This window comes from Ranitomeya variabilis, chromosome 2 (genome assembly GCF_051348905.1).
Source record: "Ranitomeya variabilis isolate aRanVar5 chromosome 2, aRanVar5.hap1, whole genome shotgun sequence".
Classification (NCBI taxonomy): Eukaryota; Metazoa; Chordata; class Amphibia; order Anura; family Dendrobatidae; genus Ranitomeya; species Ranitomeya variabilis.
The window spans coordinates 1,007,540,372-1,007,561,007 of record NC_135233.1 but is presented as its reverse complement, the minus strand read 5'-3'; positions in this window follow the sequence as shown (position 1 = coordinate 1,007,561,007).

The following is a 20,636-nucleotide window of genomic DNA, read 5'->3' as shown; positions in this document are numbered from 1 at the left end:
CTATAGTATAATGCACCCCCATAGGCAGGCTCTATATTGTATAATGCACTCCCCATAGGCATACTCTATATTATATAATGCACCCCCTATAGGCACACTCTATATTGTATAATGCACCCCTATAGGCAAACTCTATATTCTATAATGCACACCCATAGGCATACTCTATATAGTATATTGCACCCCCCAAAAGCAGACTCTATAGTATAATGCACCTCCCCATATGCAGACTCTATAGTATATTGCACCCCCATAGGCAGACTCTATAGTATAATGCATCCCCCATAGGCAGACTCTATAGTATAATGCACCTCCCCCATAGGCAGACTCTATAGTACAATACAGCCCCCTGTAGGCAGACCCTATAGTAGGCAGACTCCATAATGCACCCCCCACAGGCAGACTCTATAGTATAATGCAGCCCCCCTCGTAGGCAGACTCTATAGTAGGCAAACTCCATAATGCACCTCACCGTAGGCAGATTCTATAGTATAATACAGCAGACTCCATAATGCACTCCCCCACAGGAAGACACTATAATATAATACAGCACCCCCACTGTAGGCAGACTCTATAGAAGGCAGACTCTATAGTATAATGCAGCCCCATAAAAACAATAAATACTCACCTCTCCTCCTCCTGGTTCCTCCGCTGCTCACACATCTCCGGACAGCGGGCACCAGGTAGTGACATCATCGCAACCCCTGTCAGTGTCGGTGACGTCAGACACTGAGAGGGGATGATGGGAGCGGGAGCTCCAGCTCTTAAGTGAGAGCAAAAATGGGCTAGACCCCTTACTTTACAGTCTCCTGCTAATTAAAATCACCTGTGCCAAATGGGAGGAGTACACATATATATATACATATACTGTATACATATAAGGCCACCCTCACACGTTCAGTATTTGCTCAGTATTTTACCTCAGTACGTGTAAGCCAAAACCAGGAGAGGAACAATCTGGTGAAAAATATAATAGAAACACATCACCACTCCTGGTTTTAGCTTACAAATACTGAGGTAAAACATTGACCAAATACTGAGTGTGTGAATGTGGGCTAAGTATGCAGACTAAAAAAGATAAAATTCTGATAATAAATGATTTACGATTAAACAAAAAATACTTGAAATGTTTATTATTTTATAAATTATATAATATTTTTATTTGTCCTTTACTTCTGTTTTAACTATTTTGCTCAGTCTTATTATAGGACTTGAACATTCAGTGGTTTGGTCGCTGAGATAATACACTACAATACTTCTGCATTGGGTCTCATAAATAAACTTCTGAAAATAATTGTACAAAATATCCTCATCCCATGAAAGGGGTTATAATAGGTTATGATATTGATGACCTATCAAGTCCCACACCCCCTGATCAGCTATTTTCAGCTCCGTGAGTGGCCGGATGTAACAGTGAATGGAGAGGGGACTGCACAGCCATTCCCAGGATCTGCAGCTCAGCTCCTATTCATGTCAATGGTAGTGGAGCGGCAGCAGACAGAAATACTCTTTATTCTTAGCAAAGGAGCTCGTTAGAACAATTTATGAGGTTAGTATAGAATTTTTTCAGAATGATGCAAATTACATTAAAAAAATCTAACAGCAGATGGTGCTAGTGTATTTATCTGGAGTGCTCCTTTGTCACAGAGTGATCATTGCTGTGTGACCACCTCTATAGGGCCAGTCAGACCCTTCTGATTTCACCATGTTAGACTTATTTTGTTTCTGATGCTAGGAAACACAAGTTGGGTTATGTGCACATAGATTCATTTTGCAGAGTTTTCTGAGAATCTCAGGGTTTCAGTTTTTTCAATCAGTTTTTTCTCAAAAACCTCCTTGAAAAACTCTGGGTGCACATAGTGAGTAATCACGCAACATCCTAGACTGAGATGAAATACTGTGGGATTTACATAATTTTCCCACTTTTTATCCTTTTTTCTTCCCCCACTAGGATGTGTTTCTGCTAATGACTACTCTTATCCCAGAAATAAGGTATGTGCAAAGAGAAGGCTTTTGGAGCGGCTCAGTGCTGAAAAAAAAAAAAAGTCTGAAAAAATAGCATAGAAACACAATTGAAAGACGCTTCCTATTCAGTTCTATTACATTGAGCTCTCTTCTGTTCAGCTTTTATTTTTCTCTTTAATCCTTTGAAGTGGCTCCTGATTAATTCACCTCAAACTAGGCATTGTCCAATCAGTAGGCTGCATAAACCGCTTTAGGGGAAAAAAAACTCTTCAAAAACTCTTCAAACCCGCTACATGAAACAAAAAACTCCTAAAAAACAACATAAGGCCTTGTTCACGCATTGATTATTTGCAGTGTTTTTTCATGCTAAAAAAACCAAGGGTTTTACAGCATTAAAAATGTAATTTCCAAAAAGTCATCCACATGCTACGTTTTCTTATTGTGTTTTTAAATTATAAATGCATTTTTTAATCTGCAGCATATCAATTCTTTCAGCGTTTTTGCAGTGTTTCTTACCCATTCATGCCTAAAACACACAACTAAAAACTCAACAAAAATGCAATAGAAAACACTTTTAAAAGCATTAAAAACAAGGGTAATGTATGCAGCAGTTTTCCTGCCAAAACTGGCATTTTTCATGCAGAAAAAACTCGAAGGCTATGCGCGCAGATTTGATGCTGCGGATCTGCAGCTGTTTTCCATGCATTGTACAGTACCATGTAAACATATGGAAAACAAAATCCGCAGTGCACATGCTGTGGAAAAAAACACGCGGAAAAGCAGCTGTGTTTTTTCCTCAGAATGTCAATTCTTTGTGCAAATTCCGCAGCGGTTTACACCTGCTCCTCAATAGGAATCCGCAGGTGTAAAACCGCAGGTGGAATCCGCACAAAAACTGCAGTAAATCCGCGGCAAATCCACGGGTAATCCGCAGTGCAAAAACAGTGCGGAAAAATCCGCACACCAATCCGCAACATGTGCATATAGCCGAAGTCTCTGAGTCATTAGCTTTTGGGCCAAAAAAGTAGTGTAAAATTTTTGAAAAGTTGTAAAATTGCTGTTGCACCAAAATTTTGCGACTTTTGGTGTTTTCATGCCAGTCTCTCCCAGCTCTGCCAAAATGGGCGAATCTGAGGTGAGATGGTAGAGCAGCGGGGAAGTGATGTGACAGCTCATCTAATTTATGCTATGGCGAGATGAATCGAGGCTTAAGGGTGTGTGCATACGGATCTTTTTGCTGAGTTTTTGGAGCAGAAACTGAGCAGAAAGTCCAGGTTTTTGAGAATGGTTTGTAAAGTTTCTGCTTTAGAAAATCAAAAAGCCTCAGTGTGTACACACCCTAAAGGTATGTGCACATGGCATCTTTAGGCCACGTTCATATGTTCAGTTTCTGGTGAGTTTTTTACCTCAGTATTTGTAAGTCAAAACCAGGAGTGGTGTTGTGAATTCTGCTCTTGGGCTCCCTCCGGTGGTTATAAGTGGTAGCGCTGCTGTCTTTGGATTGCATTCATCAGGTGTGTCCACTTATTGCAATTCTGACTGGGCTATTTAGTCTTGCTTGACCCTTTAGTTAGTGCCAGTTGTCCATTGTTTCCTGGAGGATTCACTTCCCTGCCTGGTCTCTCTTGCTTGCTGTTCATTTCAACAAAGATAAGTTCTGGCTTTGTTTTTTGCAGTCCACATGCTGTGGGCCTGATCGTTTAAGTTATTTTCTATGTTTTGTCTTGTCCAGCTTGGTCTGTATAAGGATTTGTGCATCCAAGCTGGTATCTCTGGAGATGCAGATGTATACCCTCCATGTCTTTAGTTAGATGTGGAGATTTTGTATTTTCTGTGGTGGATATTTTCTAGTGTTTTAATACTGACAGCATAGTACTCTGTCCTATCCTTTCTATTTAGCTAGAAGTGGCCTCCTTTGCTAAATTCTGATTTCAGTCTGCATATGTTATTTCCCTCTCCTCTCACAGTCAATATTTGTGGGGGGCTGTCTATCCTTTGGGGATTTTCTCTGAGGCAAGATAGTTTTCCCTTTTCTATCTCTAGGGGTAATTAGTCCTCCGGCTGTGTCGAGATGTCTAGGGAGTGATAGGTACATTCCACGGCTACTTCTAGTTGCGGTGTTAAGTTCAGGGTCTGCGGTCAGTACAGGTACCACCTTCTCCAGAGTACGTCTAATGCTGCTCCTAGGCCACCAGATCATAACAGAGTGGGTGCTAAATACAGAAGTGGTGACGTGTTTCTATTAGGCTGGGGTCACACTTACCGTATGGAAAATCGGTCTGAATCTCCCTGCTGAGAGTCGCACAAGTGTTCTCGGTATGGTCATCTGTGTGTAATGCGTTTGCAATGCGATGATGCGATTTTCTCACACCAATGTATCTGTATGACATCCGTATGATACGCGTATGGCTTTACATTTCTCACTGCTTTTCCCCATTGAATTTTATGGCTCAATGGGCTGAAATGAGGAAAATGTGTGCTTATTTCTCACAAGCTATACTGATGGTCCATGTGGTGTCTGATTTTTTTCTCGCAAGCTACCCTGATGGTCCATGTGGTGTCTAGTTTTTTCTCGCAAGCTACACTGATGGTCCATGTGGTGTCTGATTTTTTTTCTCGCACCCATAGGCTTGCATTGGCGAGACTCGGGTGATACCTGCATACAGTCGCAGCATGCTGCAATTTCACTCGCACGCTGACTACGCCCAAGAAAAAAATGATGATGGGAGCTGCCCCAACAGTGGTCCGAGTGCGATGTTTTCTCGCATAGCACTCGTCCGTATTCTACGCTAGTGTGACCCCGGCCTTATACTTTTCCTCTGATTGTTCCACTCCTGGTTTTGGCTTACAAATACTGAGTTAACAACTCACCAAATACTGAATGTGTGCACGTGGCCTTAGACATTAGTGAAGTTGCCGAGTTTTCCCAGGTGAAGCCACTCCAGGAAAACGCTGGCAGTCGTTTTCCTGAGGTAACTTCACTAGCCACTTGCCATTGTTCTTAAGGCTCCTCTCCTTCTATACTGTGAAGCAGAATAAGCGGCTTCATGGCGGAAGTCGCCGGAAGAATGAGCATGTCACATCTTAATCGCACTTGGAGTTTCCGAACCCTAAACCGATAAAAACATGTGACATAAGACGGAATATGTGCACAATGTTGTTTTGACATTGCTGTGCATTTTGTTCATTTTATGGGACGTCTTTGCAGCGCTTTTTCTAGGTGGATTCCATCACATCCCCTAAAGACGGATTTCCCAAAGTGGTTTCCACTAAAAAACTCTTCGCTTTTGAAAGCCTAAGGGTATGTGCACACGTTGCAGATTTGCCTGCGGATCCGCACCGGATTGGATGCTGCGGATTCACAGCAGTTTTCCATCTGATTTACAGTACCATGTAAACTTATGGAAAACAAAATCCGCAGTGCACATGCTGCGGAAAATACCGCGTGGAAGCGCTGCAATTTATTTTCCGCAGCATGTCAATTCTTTGTGCGGATTCCGCAACGTTTTACACCTGCTCCTCAATAGGAATCCACAGGTGTTAAAACGCAGGTGAAATCCACACAAAAAACGCTGGAAATTCGCGGTAAATCCACGGGTAATCCACAGGTAAAAAGCAGTGTGTTTGACCTGCGGATTTTTCAAAAACTGAGCGGAAACATTCGCACAGAAATCCGCAATGTGGGCACATAGCCTCAAACCTCTATGTCTACATATCATAATGATGTGTAGCTTGAGCAGCATGTCCATGCTCAACTTTCCTCCCACCTCTCATCTAACTCTCTCCTTGACAACCTCCAATCTGTCTTCCGCCCCCACGACTCCACCGAAACTGCTCTGACCAAAATTACTAATGACTTACTCACAGCCAAATCTAACAGACAGTTTTCCATCCTCCTCCTTCTCAACCTGTCCTCTGCTTTCGACACAGTCGACTACTGCCTACTGCTACAGATTCTTTCTTCCTTTGGCATCAAAGGCCTTGCCCTGTCCTGGATCGCCTCATACCTTTCCGACTGCACATTTAGCATTTCCCACTCCCACACTACCTCCTCATCCCACCCTATCTCTGTTGAAGTCCCTCAAGGCTCTGTCCTAGGGCCCCTACTTTTTTTTTATGCGGACGACACTCAGATCTACCTCTCTGGCCCAGCTATCACCTCTCTGCTGTCCAGAATCCCGGAGTGTCTATCAGCCATATCCTCTTCCTAAAACTCAATGTAGATAAAACCGAACTCATCATCTTTCGCCCATCTCGCGTATCCCCCCAACCTGATCTATCTATTATAGTAAACAGCTTCACGCTCTCTCCCGCACCTGAAATCCGCTGTCTCGGGGTAACTCTCGACTCTGCCCTGTCCTTCAAACCGCACGTCGAAACTCTTGCCACCTCCTGTCGCCTCCAACTCAAAATATTGCCAGAATCCGTCCCTTCCTCACCCTACAATCTACTAAAACTCTTGTGCATGCCCTCATCATCTCCCACCATGATTACTGCAACACCCTCCTCTGTGGCCTCCCCGCTAACTCCCTTGCACCACTCCAGTCTGTCCTCAACTCTGCTGCCCAGCTAATCCACCTCTCTCCTCGCTACTCCCCTGCTTCTCCCCTCTGCAAATCCCTCTACTGGCTCCCAATTCCCCAACGAATCCAGTTCAAACTACTAACACTGATCTACAAAGCCATCCACAACTTGTATCCTTTCTATATCTCTGAACTAATCTCCCACTATCTTCCCTCATGCAATCTTCGATCCTCCCAAGATCTCCTACTCTCCTCTGCACATAGGCTGCCGTCACACTAGCAGTATTTGGTCAGTATTTTACATCAGTATTTGTAAGCCAAAACCAGGAGTGGAACAAATAGAGGAAAAGTATAATAGAAACACGTCGCCACTTCTGCATTTATCACCCACTCCTGGTTTTGGCTTACTGATGTAAAATACTGACCAAATACTGTTAGTGTGACGGCAGCCTTACTCGTTCCTCACACAACTGCCTCCAAGATTTTTTCCGAATATTCCCCATCCTCTGGAATTCCATGCCTCAACACATCCAATTATCCACCACCCTCGGATCCTTCAGATGGAACCTGAAAACCCATCTCTTCAGGAAAGCCTACAGCCTGCAATAACCATTCTGCCGCCTCACCAACCACCCGAGCTGCCGCCTCACCAACCACCCGAGCTGCCGCTTCACCAACCACCTGAGCTGCCGCATCCCTGAACTTCTGTCTCTTCCCCAGTATCCTGTAGAATGTAAGTCCGCAAGGACGGGGTCCTCTCCCCTCTGTACCAGTCTGTCATCGTAAATTTGTGTACTGTAAATGATATCTATAACCCTGTATGTAACCCCTTTCTCATGTACAGCACTATGGAATTAATGGTGCTATATAAATAAATAATAATAATAATAATAATAGCTAAGTTTTTTGGAGTGGAAACTGAATGCAAGACCGAATGTAAACTCTCCAAAATCCTGCTCAAAAATGCAAACCACCTCAAAAACCTGGAGTTTTTGCTCAAGAAACACAGCAAAACAAATTTTTTTGAGGCAGTTAAAAAATGTCGCGTTTTTTAAGCAGAAACTGCTCCAGGAAATGTTCTTTGTATGTTTTATTTTCTAGACATTTTGTTGTTGCTGTTTTGTTAACATTCCCTGAAGTCTTTTTTGTTACCGTTTTGTAAACTTTTTAACTATTTTTGTAGTTTTTTGGGGTATTGAGCGAATTTCTCACATTTTTTAAATCCATAAAGTAATTAATAAAACGCTAGTGTTTTATAAGGCAAATCATCTTTGAATATAAATGAATAGGATCAGTCTTTACCTCATTTTTTGAGCAATTTTTCAGGTGTTTTGTTAGAAGTGGACCTGCAATAAGACTTCTCAAAAATCCATATGCACATCCCATTTTTCCTGTCCGCTCTACATACAGCCTAGATTGTAGGGAGATTGAAGCATTACCTTCCTCCACCTTTCTATGAAAACTAGCAGTATGGTATCTGTATGTGCATGTCTATGTCTGTATGTAATAAGTAACATGAATTGTACAATTTCACTGCTATCATCAGTATTCCAAATGAGCACAATCTGATATCACTGCAGTGAAATGCAAAGGCTGGCAGATTTAAAAACCAAAACAAGTTTCCTCAGGAACAGTTCAGAGGACATGTAACAGTGATGAATGCCTCATAATAGGGGGAGATGAAAAAACAAAGCATAGAACTAATAATTAATAAAGTTTTATTACATCAAATATAATAATGGCAATAATAGTACAATTAGAGAGAGGGAGAAATTCGGCTAAGAACATGAAGGGAAGATGAAAATACCCTCAATGAAGAGGTGGAAAAAGAACAGCACAAGCAATGTTTCAGAAAGCCATAATAGTGGAAAAGAATCACATAAGAAAAAAGGTTTGATGCCGAACAACAAAGTAATTAATTTAATAAAGTTAATGTGTATTTTGTATTTATATAAGTAATTAATATTATGCAAAGCAGAAGTGACAATGAACTATAGATGAGCAGCATCAAAGTCAATATATTGATCTAAACATATGCAAAATTTCACATATGTGCTTAATAATGTAAAAAGGCACTTAAAGGACATATACCTGCATAAAATAACAGCACCACAAGTATAATAAGCACAAAGTCAGGGGAAAAAGAGAGGGTTGAAACCCAAGTAGCTTTTTTTTTTACTTGATTTTTTTTTACGGTAATGAAGACTAATTCTCTAATAAAGTGATTGGCAATGTGTCATAGCTTTCTATGGTGAATAACTTGTAAAAAAATAGTATAAAGTTTAATTATTCTTTAAATATCCCGAGTGCACAGCATAATTAGCCGGTGTGGTCAGCATAATGCAATAATTTAATAGGTTGCATCAGTTGCATGAGCAGTGTGACTCCTTCAAACAATCAAATGTCTACCCCTCACCTGTCTATCATCAGTGATATGCTATTAATATTCTAAACCTGGAAAACTCTTTAACCCCTTAACCCCCAAGGGTGGTTTGCATGCAAATGACCGGGCCAATTTTTACTATTCTGACCACTGTCCCTTTATGAGGTTATAACTCTGGAACGCTTCAACGGATCCCAGTGATTCTGACATTGTGCTTCATGTTAGTGGTAATATTTATTTGATATTACCTGCGTTTATTTGTGAAAAAAATGGAAATTTGGCAAAAATGTTGAAAATTTCGCAATTTTCCAAATTTGAATGTTTATGCCCTTAAATCACAGAGATATGTCACATAAAATACTTATCCCACATGTCTACTTTACATCAGCACAATTTTGGAACCAAAAATTTTTTTTGTTAGGGAGTTATAAGGGTTCAAAGTTGACCAGAAGAAATTGGACCCTAAAAGTTGTTGTGCAATTTGTCCTGAGTACGCTGATACCCGATATGTATGGGTAAACCACTGTTTGAGTGCATGGCAGAGCTTGGAAGGGAAGGAGCGCCGTTAGAATTTTCAATGCAAAATTGACTGGAATTGAGATGGGACGCCATGTCACGTTTGGAGAGCTCCAGATGTGCCTAAACATTGAAACCCCCCACAATGACACCATTTTGGAAAGAAAACCCCCTAATGAACTTATCTAGATGTGTTGTGAAAACTTTGAACCTCCAAGTGTTTCACTACAGTTTATAACGCAGAGACGTGAAAATAAAAATCATTTTTTTTCCCACAAAAATTATTTTTTAGCCCCCAGTTTTGTATTTTCCCAAGAGTAACAGGAGAAATTGGATGACAAAAGTTGTTGTCCAATTTGTCCTGAGTACGCTGATACCCCATATGTGGGGGGGGAACCACTGTTTGGGCGCATGGCAGAACTCGGAAGGGAAGGAGCGCCATTTGGAATGCAGACTTAGATGGATTGGTCTGCAGGCGTCACGTTGCATTTGCAGAGCCCCTGATGTACCTAAACAGTAGAAACCCCCCACATGTGACCCAATATTGAAAACTAGACCCCCCAAGGAACTTGTCTAGATGTGTTGTGAGAACTTTGAACCCACAAGTGTTTCACTACAGTTTATAACACAGAGCCGTAAAAATAAAAAATCCTTTTTTTTTTTCCACAAAAATTATTTTTAGACCCCGATTTTGTATTTTCCCAAGGGTAACAGGAGAAATTGGACCCCAAAAGTTGTTGTCCAATTTGTCCTGAGTACGCTGATATCCCATATGTTGGGGTAAACCCCTGTTTGGGCGCACGGGAGAGCTTGGAAGGGAAGGAGCACTGTTTTACTTTTTCAAGGCAGAATTGGCTGGAATAGAGATCGGATGCCATGTCGCGTTTGGAGAGCCCCTGATGTGCCTAAACAGTGGAAACCCCCCAATTCTAACTGAAACCTTAACCCAAACACACCCCTAACCCTAATCCCAACCATAACCCTAACCACACCCCTAACCCTAATCCCAACCGTAAATGTAATCCAAACCCTAACTTTAGCCCCAACCTTAACCCTAACTTTAGCCCCAACCCTAACTTTAGCCCCAACCCTAACCCTAACTTTAGCCCCAACCTTAACCCTAACTTTAGCCCCAGCCCTACCTTAACTTTAGTATCATAGTTATTAAGGTTGAAGGAAGACTTTAAGTCCATTTAGTTCAACCCATAGCCTAACCTAACATGCCCTTACATGTTGATCCAGAGGAAGGCAAAATAAACCCATGTGGCAAAGAGTAAGCTCCACATTGGGGAAAAAAATGTCTTCCCGACTCCACATACGGCAATCAGACTAGTTCCCTGGATCAACACCCTATCAAGGAATCTAGTATATATAACCTGTAACATTATACTTTTCAAGAAAGGTATCCAGTCCCCTCTTAAATTTAAGTAATGAATCACTCATTACAACATCATACGGCAGAGAGTTCCATAGTCTCACTGCTCTTACAATAAAGAATCCGGATATGTTATTATGCTTAAACCTTCTTTCCTTCAGACGTAGATGATGCCCCCTTGTACCTGTCTCAGGTCTATGATTAAAAAGATCATCAGAAAGGTCTTTGTACTGTCCCCTCATATATTTATACATTAAAATAAGATCACCCCTTAGCCTTCGTTTTTCCAAACTAAATAGCCCCACCCCCAAGTGTAATAATCTATCTTGGTATTGCAGACCCCCCAGTCCTCTAATAACCTTTGTCGCTCTTCTCTGCACCAGCTCTAGTTCAGCTATGTCTTTCTTATACACCGGAGACCAGAACTGTACACAGTATTTTAAGTGTGGTCAAACTAGTGACTTGTATAGAGGTAAAATGATGTTCTCCTCATGAGCATCTATGCCTCTTTAAATGCATTCCATTATTTTATTTGCCTTTGTAGCAGCTGCCTGACACGGGCCACTAAATGTGAGTTTGAGATCCACCCATACTCCCAGGTCTTTTTCATTGACAGTTTTGCCCAGAGTTTTAGAATTAAGCACATAATTATACATCTTATTACTTCTACCCAAGTGCATGACCTTATATTTATCCCCATTAAAGCTCATTTGCCATTTATCAGCCCAAGCTTCTAGTTTACATAAATCATCCTGTAATATAAAATTGTCCTCCTCTGTATTGATTAAACTGCAGTTTAGTGTCAACTGCAAATATTGAAATTCTACTGTGTATGCCCCCTACAAGGTCATTACTAAATATGGTAATAAGAAGAGGGCCCAATATTGACCCCTGTGGTACCCCACTGCTAACCACGACCCAGTCCGAGTGTGCTCCATTAATAACCACCATTTGTTTCCTATCCCTGAGCCAGCTCTTAACCCACTTACACATATTTTCCACTATCCCCATTATTCTCATTTTATGTATCAATCTTTTGTGTGGCACCGTATCAAAAGCTTTTGAAAAGTCCATATATACACTACGTCCACTGGGTTCCCTTGGTCCAGTCCGAAACTTACCTCTTCATAGAAATTTAGCCCCAAGCCTTACCCTAACTTTAGCCCCAACCCTAACCCTAACCCCAACCCTAACCTCAACCCTAACTATAGCCCTAACCCTAACTTGAGCCCCAACCCTAACCCTAACTTTAGCCCCAACCCTAACCTTAGCCCCAACCCTAACCCTAACTTTAGCCTCAACCCTAACTTTAGCCCCAACCCTAACCCTAACTCTAACCCTAATGGGAAATTAGAAATAAATACATTTTTTAAAATGTTATTATTTTTCCCTAACTAAGGGGGTGATGAAGGGGGGTGTCAGGACTCTGAACATTTTTTATTACCTTTTTGTGCATTATTGCCCTTTTCCAAGATGGCGTCTTTGGTCTCATGTGCACTGTGTCTTCCTGCTATTAAACTCCACTCCAGCCTTCAGTCTGTGCTAGAGTATTGCATCCAGCTCCTGACCTCTGGTGACTCCCTGGCTATATACCTGCTCCTGTGAACCTGTGGGGTTATCCTGCTACTCTGCTCTTGAGTTCCTGCTGCATACACCAGTTCCAGTAATCCTTCATCTGCTGCTCGTGTTTACTTCCATCTGCATTTGCTGGACATGTAAGCTGTTTCTGCTCTGCAAGAACATGAGACTATTACCCAGACCTCCCTGGTTGAGCTAAGATATTCTTTGAACTGCCTTATAAGCATATCTATCTGTGTTTTGGACTAAGCAAGGACTTATTCGTGTCAAGTATCCTCAAGAATAATTGTGATTCATAGACTTTCTGCGTGATTGCATTTTCCTCTGAAGTTTCCTATAGACTGCTGAGCTGCATTTGATATTTGCACCAAGTGTTGTGGACTTGAATTTCTCTCTGCACCTGTTTGAATCACCGTGTGATAATATAGACTTTACCACTTATAAAACTGTGTCCTGTAGTTGTCTTGTTCCACGCAAAGAGTCTCCTGAGTTATCCCCTATAATTATTACAGGGGGTTTGCTTTACTTTTATAGCAATTTTTTTAGCGGATTTTTATGATTGGCAGCTGTCACACACTAAAAGATGCTTTTTATTGCAAAAAATAGTTTTTGCGTCTCCACATTTTGAGAGCTATAATTTTTCCATATTTTGGTCCACCACGTCATATGAGGTCTTGTTTTTTACGGGACGAGTTGACGTTTTTATTGGTACCATTTTCGGGCACGTGACATTTTTTGATCGCTTTTTTCCAAATTTTGTGAGGTAGAATGAACAAAAACCAGCTATTCATGAATTTCTTTTGAGGGGGAGGCGCTTATCCATTCCACGTTTGGTAAAAGTGATAAAGCAGTTTTATTCTTCGGGTCAGAACAATTACAGTGATACCTCATTTATATTTTTTTTTGTTTTGGCGCTTTTATACGATAAAAACGTATTTTATATAAAAAAATAATTATTTTTGCATTGCTTTATTCTGAGGACTATAACTTTTTTATTTTTTCGCTGATGACGCTGTATGGCAGCTCGTTTTTTTTCGATATCCATCTTTTTGATTGTGTGTTATTCCACTTTTTATTTTACGGTATGATAATACAGCGTGTTTTTTTGCCTCGTTTTTTTTTTTTTAACGGTGTTCACTGGAGGGGTTAACTAGTGGGACATTTTTATAGGTCGGGTAGTTACAGATGCGGCGATACTAAATATGTGTACTTTTATTGTTTTTTTTTCATTTTGTTAAAGAAATTTATTTATTGGAACAATATTTTTTTTTCTTTATTTAGAAATTTTTTCTTTTTCTTTTTTTTACACATGTAAATATTATTTATTTAACTTTTTTACATTGCCCCATGGGGGGACATCACATTATATTGACAGATCACTGATCTGACACTTTGCAGTGCACTGTGTCAGATCAGCGATCACACAGGCCCTGCAGGGAGGCTTCCCGGTGCCTGCTCTGAGCAGGCGCTTGAAAGCCACCTCCCTACAGGACCCGGAAGGCCCCCCGCTGCCATTTTGGATCCGGGCTTGCAGGGAGGAGGAGGTAGGAGACCCTCTGAGCAACACGATAACATCGCGTTGCTCCGAGGGTCTCAGGGAAGCCCGCAGGGGGCTTCCCTGTGCCGCTGGAACGCTGCGATCATGTTTGATCGCAGTGTTCCGGGGGTTAATGTGCCAGGAGCGGTCCGTGACCGCTCCTGGCACATAGTGCCGGATGTCAGCTGTAATAATCCTCACGGGGGGAGCGCGGCTGATCGCGCTGGACGTACTATCCCATCACTGGGAATTAAGTCCCAGGTCACCTCGATGGGATAGTACGTCCAGTAGGATTAAGGGGTTAAAGGGAGTCTGAGAAAAGCACGGTGTAGAAGCAGAAACCCCGATTTCAGCGATATGTCACTTACTGGGCTTTTTGCTGTCATTTGATAAAATCACTGGGTTATCTTCTGCAGATCTAGCAGTTCTTTATTACTGAGCTCTGTATAACCCTGCCCGCACCACTGATTGGCAGCTGTCTGCTTATGCATAGTGTACACAGAAAGCTACCAATCAGTGGTGGAGGAGGGGTTATACAGCTCTCATAAATATGCAAGACTACATGACAGTGGGTTTACGAGTCCTCTAGTGATAATCTCCTGCTGATAAAACACTGGTTTGATAAAAAAAAACAGTGCTAAGCAGCCCAGTAAGTGACACATCACTGGAATCAGGGTCTCTGTCTCTATATTATGCTGCTCTCAGATGGGATAGCAAAAACCTGGTGACAGATTCTTTTTAAGGATCCATGCATACCAGATTACATAAATGTTTCTAATTAACTATTTCCAATACAGGCATATGATTGCCTGCAGGACACATAAAAAGGTGCCCACCATCCTATTAGTTCCAAGGGTTAGCAAGGTCCATAGGTATCATCAGTAATGCCACAGCACAAGCAATGTACCAGCATTGGATGCACTGACCACTAATACTAGGAATAATGCCGGTTACCATTGCAGGAACACCTAGAACATTCTGCTTTTCTTCTCTGGCGTTTTATGGGGTTAAAACAAAATTCCTCACTCAGGGCTACTGCATAACTTAAGTCCAAAAATTGCATCCAGGCCTCTGCCGTGGATAATGGGTCTATAAAAGTGGTTTAGCAATGCTGTAATGGATCTCCGTGCTGTTCTGCAGAGTAACATATTTTTCTTTGACATTCCTATAACTCTCCTTCTCGCAAGAGGCCTCTCCAGTTACACCTTTACATTCCCTTTCTGGATCTGCCCGTCACCACTTCCTATTGAAGGAAATTCCATAATGCGATCACTCTTTGGAGAACGAGGACCTTGTTTCCATGCCACTAATTACCACCATGGTCATGTGCTTCACGATGGATGTGCGGTACTTCACCTCTGTCTTTGTGACCTACATGCATTTCTACATAGACTGATGATTTGGAGCCTCCTGGATCAACACTTTTTTTTTTTTTTACTAGTTTGGACCAGATGGGCTAAAAAAGTAGAGGAATTTCTCATCAGTACTTGAAAATATGCAGATCAAAGGTTCATACAAGTACAAAATCACTTCCCCCTTCGAAACATTCCTGGAATGCCACAAGTGGAGCCGAGTCTCTTATCTACCACGACCACAAGGCTGAGTTCCTCCTATAAAGTTCTTGAGAAATGCTGACATTAGTAGGAGAGCTCACATATTTCATCTGATAGTCTGTTGCTAATCCTACGGTGTCATTCTGTGATACATTGTGTTTCAAGATAAAAAAAATGTCAGGAACGTTCTAAAACTCAAATATTGATCAGTGAATTATACTGTATTGAGGGCTATGTGGGTTCCATTATACAGTATGAATTCACTATGTGGGGCCCCATTATACTGTATGGAGGACTATGTGGGGCCCCATTATACTGTATGGAGGACTATGTGGGGCCCCATTATACTGTATGGAGGACTATGTGGGTCCCACTTTAATGTATGGAGGACTATGTGGGGCCTGTTATACTGTGTGGAGAGCTATGTGGGGCCTGTTATACTGTGTGGAGGGCTATGTGGGGCCTGTTATACTGTGTGGAGGGCTATGTGGGGCCTGTTATACTGTATGGAGTACTATGTGGGGCCTGTTATACTGTGTGGAGGGCTATGTGGGGCCTGTTATACTGTGTGGAGGGCTATGTGGGGCCTGTTATACTGTGTGGAGGGCTATGTGGGGCACATTATATTGTATGGAGGGTTTAGAGTAGAGTCATCCTACCGTGCGTGTGGAGGAATTAACTGTGGATGTATAGTACTGTGTTTGGGGGCACTTTTGGGGCTATTTAGTTTGGATTTGGGGCTATTTAGTTTGGAAAAACGAAGACTAAGGGGTGATCTTATTTTAATGTATAAATATATGAGGGGACAGTACAAAGACCTTTCTGATGATCTTTTTAATCGTAGACCTGAGACAGGGACAAGGGGGCATCCTCTAAGTCTGGAGGAAAGAAGGTTTAAGCATAATAACAGACGCGGATTCTTTACTGTAAGAGCAGTGAGACTATGGAACTCTCTGCCGTATGATGTTGTAATGAGTGATTCATTACTTAAATTTAAGAGGGGACTGGATACCTTTCTGGGAAAGTATAATGTTACAGGGTATAAACACTAGATTCCTTGATAGGGTGTTGATCCAGGGAACTAGTCTGACTGCCGTATGTGGAGTCGGGAAGGAATTTTTTTCCCCAATGTGGAGCTTACTCTTTGCCACATGGGTTGTTTTGCCTTCCTCTGGATCAACATGTTAGGGCATGTTAGGTTAGGCTATGGGTTGAACTAGATGGACTTAAAGTCTTCCTTCAACCTTAATAACTATGTAACTATGTAACTTTTGTTGGCATTGTAATTTATTATCTGTATTATTTATTAATTCAAGGGTTTTTTTATCCTTTGTTACTACATATTTAAATTAGGACATTGGGTAATATGCTTTTTACTGCTCTTACAAACATATCACCGGTATATTATTCCAATATGCCCCATTTGTCATTATGTGTTTGGATCGCCCCCACGTAAGGGCAATGGGGTACTCGGTACCGGGTCCTACGGTTCGGGGAATATCACGGTGGTCCGACCCGGTCCGTGGCCCTTTGAGGGGCGTCCAATTAAAGGTGTAGTTTGTATAAGGTTCGTGACGCCACCTGTGGTACTCAGTCAGGGTGACCGACGCTGCTTAGGAGTCTGCTGGGGTGGTGTTATGGCAGCAAGATGGTATACCTTTCCACAGGTGAAGTGTTTCCCCAGGGCTTCCCTTTAGTGTAGGTAGTGATGGTAAATGCTATATAGCTGTTGGCAATTAGCCAAACCTTTGATCGGCCGACAGCTATATAAAGTGAATGGGGGGCTTTATTCTCCCTTAGAAGCATAGTCTTGAGAGGAGGGCAGCCTGTTAGGGGGTACAGAGACTGATTCGTCCCCTACACTTCCTGAACATGTCTCTGAAGAGCTGGTACATTTGATACATGAAATGTAATGTATATTTACTGTGTCTTATAATGCTGCTATTATGCATAATGTAATGTACATGTGTTCATATATAGGGAAAGCGTAGTACTTAGATTAGCCCACTAGAGGGGGCACAATAGGTTAAGATAGGAACTAGTTAATTAGGAGGGGCCAACTGAGATAAGTTAGAGAGAGCTTCTTGCATTAGGTAGTAGGGCCTGGGAGCCTGCACAGGGCAGTTGTGCCACACAACATTTAAGTATAGGAGCTCAGCTCATCCAGGGCCCAGGAGTAACGGTCACTTGGGACCAGAAGGAATACAGGCAGTTTCAACATGGTTGAAGTAAACTACACAGGAAGATGCCTAAATGTTTGGGGCGAAACAACAGGGAACTCCTGAAGATAGGCTGACCAGACCGAACGCTATGGTACCGGAGGCAACGGTACAACCCTGCGATATTCCTGGAGAAGTGAGGAACAGCACAGGGAGAGGAAGGGCTATGATGTGTGAATGATCCTGTGTTGTACCTGTTACCAATCTGGACGAGCTGAGAAAAGAACTGAGTAAAATTGTTTGTTTGAATTGGAACTTGGCTCTGCCTGTCTTTATATGGGGCTTCAAGAACGAGATCCCCAGCAGACCAGAGGGGATCCTGATGGACAGGAAATAGGACAAAAATCTACGCTGCAGAAGTGACTTTGTGTTTATGTGACGGTGGGCCTGGGTGTGTCAAAGCAGCCATTGGGAGCCACGACTACAGCCCTGGTCCCGGGCGTGGAGGCTAATGTGGAGTGGAGTGGCTTGGGACAGGTGCCACTGACAAGTGTAGGCTGTTTAAAAGATATTACTCCTTTGCAAAAGTTGTGCCTGTTGCACCAAATCCATGAAAAAGTGGGACTGTTCTGCGTCCCTGTGGGCAAAGGAGCCCTGGAGCACCGGAGTCGGGTGCAGTGGGGCCGGTATGGGCCACGGTTATAAGGTGAATGTTGATTTTCCCTATGGGGTAGGAGCAGCTATTTTTCTTCTTGCCTACATAGGAGTTGTGCCTGTCACAACTCCACCAGTTGAGCATAACCAGCACTTACCTATTATCTCTCCATAGGGTAACCAGCACTTACCTGATCTCTCCATAGGGTAACCAGCACTTACCTGATCTCTCCATAGGGTAACACTCTCCTACTCTCCCTCCATGAGGTAACCAGCACTTACCTATTATCCCTCCATAGGGTAACCAGCACTCTCCTACTCTCCCTCCATAGGGTAACCAGCACTCTCCTACTCTCCCTCCATAAGGTAACCAGCATTCTCCTACTCTCCCTCCATGAGGTAACCAGCACTCTCCTACTCTCCCTCCATAGGGTAACCAGCACTCTTCTACTCTCCCTCCATAGGGTAACCAGCATTCTTCTACTCTCCCTCCATAGGGCAACCAGCACTGTTCTACTCTCCCTCCATAGGGTAACCAGCACTCTCCTACTCTCCCTCCATAGGGTAACCAGCACTGTTCTACTCTCCCTCCATAGGGTAACCAGCACTCTCCTACTCTCCCTCCATAGGGTAACCAGCACTCTCCTACTCTCCCTCCATGAGGTAACCAGCACTCTTCTACTCTCCCTCCATAGGGTAACCAGCATTCTTCTACTCTCCCTCCATAGGGTCTCCCTCCATAGGGTAACCAGCATTCTTCTACTCTCCCTCCATAGGGTAACCAGCACTGTTCTACTCTCCCTCCATAGGGTAACCAGCACTCTTCTACTCTTCCTCCATAGGGGATCACCCTACTGTGCGCTCTGTTCCCCACATCTAGATTTATTCTAATCTCAGGGGGTGGTTTATTTGTAGACAACAAAAAGAAATGAGACAGGAGGCCGAATCCTTATCATCCCTAACATCATCTGTTGGGCCCTACACACACTAGATGATTGACTTAACCCGTTGATATCGGCTGTGGTAGTCTAATATGTATGGGGGTCCTATTTCTTTAATACGACACTACAGGGAGGCATGCTGAGTGCTTAAATCTCATCTATATATAGTAAGTAATTGTATTCTGTGTTACCCCGAGGGGAAATAAACACTGCTTCTTTTATATTCGTGCTTCGTACATTGCTTGGGAAACAAGTAAAAATGCAGCACATGAGACCGAAGGAGATTCCTAAAGCAGCCCTATGGGTATAACACTAGATAAAAGCCGTTATCTAGTAGTGATCAGACTTATCAGTCCTCAGATGCACCCTACACATAAACAAGTTCCTATAAAGCCCCCTGAATTGCATACTGTAAAGCACTTTGACGTATTATTTGTTGTGTTGTGAACCCAAAGAACAATCAACCTCCAGCAAGAATACAACAGGTTAACAGACTGTAAGAAAAAAATACAAGCCAGCAAAATTCTAAGATAAAGTTGCCAAAACAAACAAGAGCCTCTGGATAGAAATGCCTGCAATATTTCTACAGTATACACAGCACTTGGGCACACAGAGTCAGGCAGCCGGCCAGGGGTTGTTTGACTCTTACGAGGCACGTGGGCAGCCACTTGGGGTATCTATCTGACACGTGTGGCCAGAGCACACATTGTTCCTGTAATAACTTGTGTGCAATGTAAACTTCTAAAACATCTTTGGGTAAAGTTTAGAAAAAAGTTACAAAGTAGAGTGCAAATCATACAGCAATAAACAATATATATTTATTATATTATTACTGCATGCAGAGCCTCATGTGGTTGAGATGCCAACCACAACACCACCACAGTGCCTCCGTGTATAGTGTCAACCACACAATTACTTGGTCGAGGGATCGAGTCCTCTCCTCCTTGCACACAGCGCTGGCTGCACAATGCAGTGACGTCCACGAGCTATAACCTAGCATTTATTTGCACTTTGTGGGTTTTTGATTAATGACGTATCATACAGTACATCAGGTACAATGATCTTAATAGCTTATTACTCTTCCTTTTTGCCATATGTGATAATGAACACTATAGCCACAGTTTATATAAAGCACTGAAGTTTTGCAGAAAAATCTAGTGCAAACCACATAAGTACTAGATTTCAATCTCAAGAGGATTAGGGACATCCCATTAAAGGGGATATTGGGCCTCAGGCTAAAAGTCTGTATCCCTCTATGTGACTGCAGACTTGTGAATACTCACATCATGCTCACTGCACGCTATAAGAATTCTCCAGTCCCGGGAGCGGCGGGCATGTTACACCAAGTATGTGATTTGCACACATGCGGTCACACGCGTACTAGACGTGCGTGGCCTTGTTGAATGCAAATGTATTGAGAGATGATGGACAAGTCTAGTTAGAATGTTGCCG